General features: G+C 39.5%; 1 non-coding gene across 1 annotated transcript; it reads left to right on the top strand.

The window, feature by feature from the left end:
• The first annotated feature begins 718 nt into the window (after positions 1-718).
• Positions 719-793, top strand: Trnai-uau. The gene has a single exon. It is a non-coding gene; the product is annotated as a tRNA-Ile (tRNA).
• The last annotated feature ends 3,293 nt before the right edge of the window (positions 794-4,086 follow it).

Here is a 4,086-nt window from a genome sequence, read left to right as displayed (position 1 = left end):
CTTCCTATGAAAACTGAACAATAGCGCAAGAGACAAAAAAGGGAAAGATGTATTATTCCTTTCAAAATTTCTACCGCCCATCACATAATACTTGGCATTATGAAACAGTTTACAAAAGCCCTAGAAAAAGATGGTGATACTTCTTACTATGTTACCGTGACCATGAGGAGCTGAGATAAGAGGAAGGAGTTTTCTCCGGCCCTTACAGTCGGAAACCAATAAAGACGAACCATTTGAATACAGCATGAATGAAATTTAAATACCATCTTGGATATTCTTTCAACGAGTTGATAAAAAGTGTCTTAGCAAATGCAAAGACCTTGATTGTGAGTACATAGTAAGAAACATGCTGGATAAATTAAAAGCGTTGGGTGCCTCAAGGCGGTTGAAAGTACATTTCCTGGACTCACGCGTCAACTATTTCCTGGAAAATCTGAATACTGTGGGTGAGGAACTGTTCTTCCAGACACGTCAGAAAGAACAGACACCATATCCACTTAAGTACATAGTTATGGCAGTACCGGCCATGTCCTTCCTCTTCTGTACGGATGCACACATATTACCCGAACTCTTACGGGACTTCGTAAGGATGTCTTACACGAGTAATGAATCTGTTGGGTAGGGACACTACGAATGAGGTGTGTGGACATATAAGGTGAGAATGTGGGTCTCGCTGGTGGAGTGCGCGAGATATCCCTGCAGTCGCATTATCCTATGTGCCCTCGGTGGCTCAGATGGATAGAGCGTCTGCCATATAAGCAGGAGATCCGTGGTTCGAGTCCCGGTCGGGGCACACATTTGCACCTGTCCCCGTTCATATATATCAACGCCCGTCTGCAGCTGAAGGTATTAACATATAATTCTAATTTCATTCTTAATTCAGTCTTAAACTGCACCGTTAGTCATTTAGCATAGTCAGGCAGGATACAGATTACAATACAGTACCGTTGTACTGAGCTCCTTTGCGTACTGGTGGTAAACTTTGAAGCCTTCAGGTAGAATGTCCCTGATGTTGGTGTTATATTTGTGGTTTGAAGTATGTTCTGAGAAAAATAAAATATTGGCAACAACACACATTGATGAATAATCTGTAACGGCACTGTTATGCTCCTTGGAGTTCACCTGATCATACTATCGTTTGTGTTGAATTCATTCTATTCAGCACAGCGTCTTCGGCTAAAGAGGGAGCAAAATATTTGGAGGAACTTAGTTATTTGGAAATATATACGTATAATGGTAAAATGTGTACAGTGTAGCACAGTGTCTTCAGCTCTTATTACGATCTACTTGCTCTATGACATCGTGTACCACAAATTCGAGATTTCACACGAATGATGTTCACTGAACCCAGACCTATTAAAATAATCTCCATTTTTGCTCGCGTTTAGGTAATGTTTTAGGATTCTGCTAAAACGTTTTGTTGTTCGTTATTTCTACCCTCACAAACACTATACTATATTCACTACACTATATTCAAGATGATAAATATTTAATGTCCGGGAGAGCCGCTGAGAATATTTGAGCAGCACTTCGCAGCGGTGAGGGCGTCCGGTGTCGAACTTAGGTCGGCTCGATTACCCTCAAAGGGCTTACGGCATTGTAGTGGAACTTCACAGAGAGAATTAATTAAGCGCTCCTGCCGGACATGCTTCGGCGGCGTTTCCCGGGAAACCCCAGAGGCCGGTCCGTCTCAGGGCGGCGATAACGCAGCCGCAGGGGCAGCCGCCGCTCCTGTTGACTGCGGCTGCCGCTGGCGGTGCGTGGCGGAGGGTGGGGGAGGCAGCCGCCCGGTTCAGCGGCGCTTCAGTTCTGCGCTATCGCCTTGTCCGCCCGGGTTCATCCTGCCTGCGTGCTTGGCAGCATATTCACGACTCGCTGCTGACTACAATAGACAGTCCAGCCAGTTTCAACACTACTGACAGTGCTCGAGCTGGGGTTCAATATATTAGAACTACTATAAAATGCTTTTTTATTGCAGTCTATGATCACAAATGAATTCTTTAGACGATGCCCGGTTTCAGTCTGAAATGACCATCCTCATATATATATATATATATATATATATATATATATATATATATATATATATATATATATATATATATATATATATATATGTAGTGAGCAGTGTGTATTTCCACATAAAACAGCAATATGGATCACAATATACTGTCATACCTTTTTTACACCATGTCGTAAAGTTATACGGCCATAATGGCATCGTCAAAACATATAAATATAATCAGCATAGTATCGTCACATCTATTTAAAATAGGACATGGTGTAAAAAAGGTACACTATACCATATTTTGTCTGTACATTTCCCTGGTGTATGACAGTATATTGTGATACATATTGCTGTTTTATGTTAAAAGACACACTGCTCACTAGTTGTATGTATTTATATATTGTAGATCTGAGGATGGTCATTTCAGACTGAAAACGGTGATCGTCTAAACAATTCATTTGTGATCATAGGCTGGAATAAAAAAGCATTTTACAGTATTGGATCACTGTTTGTACAGGCGATTATCTCGCAGTTGGTGAGAACTATTATATATTGTTGAGAGTTCTTTTTTCTAATTCTCGAACACACGACTGGATCTAGCTACGGTTAAGACTAGGGTTTGGATAAATAAGTATTAAAAATGACGAAATATGTACATATAATATGGACCTAAAAATAAAGTATTGTACAAATATGGAGACACAAAACTACCATTCTCAAGCAAACAACAGTTCATTACACCAAAAATAAACAATTTTATTCTTCTTCAGTACCACTAGCATTATCTGTATTGTTACTATATTTAATCACATGGTTCTTTTAAATTCTGAGAATTAAACCTATTTCTGTTGAAACGGAACAACGCTTTGTGCTGACCGAAAGACTAATTGTAATTTTAATAATCAACAGCCTCAGTTGCACCGTTTACGTAGAATTTACCTAGGGTTCAGTCGGCATAACCCAACCTTCTTCAAAATAACAGAAACTACCGTTTGTCCATAGTGGACATCGTCAAGCTAAAACTAAAAATCCGCGAACTCAGTTCCAGTACAGCACTCGTGGCTGCCACATCGCGGTCGCGAAGTGTGGCCGAGGCAGTTTCAGATACGTTTCTATAGTCTGACGATAACTTACGGATTTTTAGTTTTAGCTTGACGATGTCCACTATGGACAAACGGTAGTTACTGTTATTCTGAAGAAGGTTGGGTTATGCCGTCTGAAACCTAGGCAAATTCTAGGTAAACGGTGCAACTGAGGCTGTTGATTATTAAAATTAAAATTACTATTCATACAGTTGCTGACAGGGCCGCGAAATGTTGAAGATATTTGACTGAAGGACTTTTCAGCGTCACAGGACATAACTAGAACAAACTTAAATATGAACAATTGTGGAAGTGAGTATGGGACGCCGCCATCTATTCTTCCGCTCAATATACTGTTAATTTTTGTCTGTAGATTTAAACCATTATTTGTCTGGAGTAAATAGTTCAATTTGCCTTTCAACAGCTCAGTAATGGGTCCTTCTGCTTCCCTGGTTTTAAATTTATGGCTTCGATAATCTTTACATAGCCTTTCAATGATGTTGAAGGGTTTTCAAATGCCTTAATCTGACGCGATAAAAAATAATATTTGCTTTTGATGTACACTAAATCTCTCTGTAGAGGATCATTTTCAAAAAGTCCTTTTGCATTCAAAATGCAAGCACACTCGACTTCACACTGAAAAGTAATTGTTTTAATGTTACTGAAATGCTAAACGCAGTAATCAACTGCTTCTGGTCATGTATCCCAGTGCTGGTTCTGATGGAAAGATGATAACGGGATGTATCTGTTTAAATTTGGAGGTCCTACTTGGAGGTTCCAAAAACATTTCGTCGCATTTGATATTAAACTATCAACATTTCTTGTAATTTATCCTGAGGCAGTCAACTAATCTATTTATTCGGTACACCAAGCACCTTACTTTAGAATATCAAACATTCAGGACATCTGCAGCCTTAACCAAATAAGAAGCATTGTAAAACTATGATGCAGTGCCCACATATAAATGTTATCCTGCTTTGCTAACTATGTATATGT

Source organism: Schistocerca americana, chromosome 6 (assembly GCF_021461395.2).
Source record: "Schistocerca americana isolate TAMUIC-IGC-003095 chromosome 6, iqSchAmer2.1, whole genome shotgun sequence".
NCBI lineage: Eukaryota > Metazoa > Arthropoda > Insecta > Orthoptera > Acrididae > Schistocerca > Schistocerca americana.
This window is presented reverse-complemented; position numbering and strand designations above follow the sequence as displayed.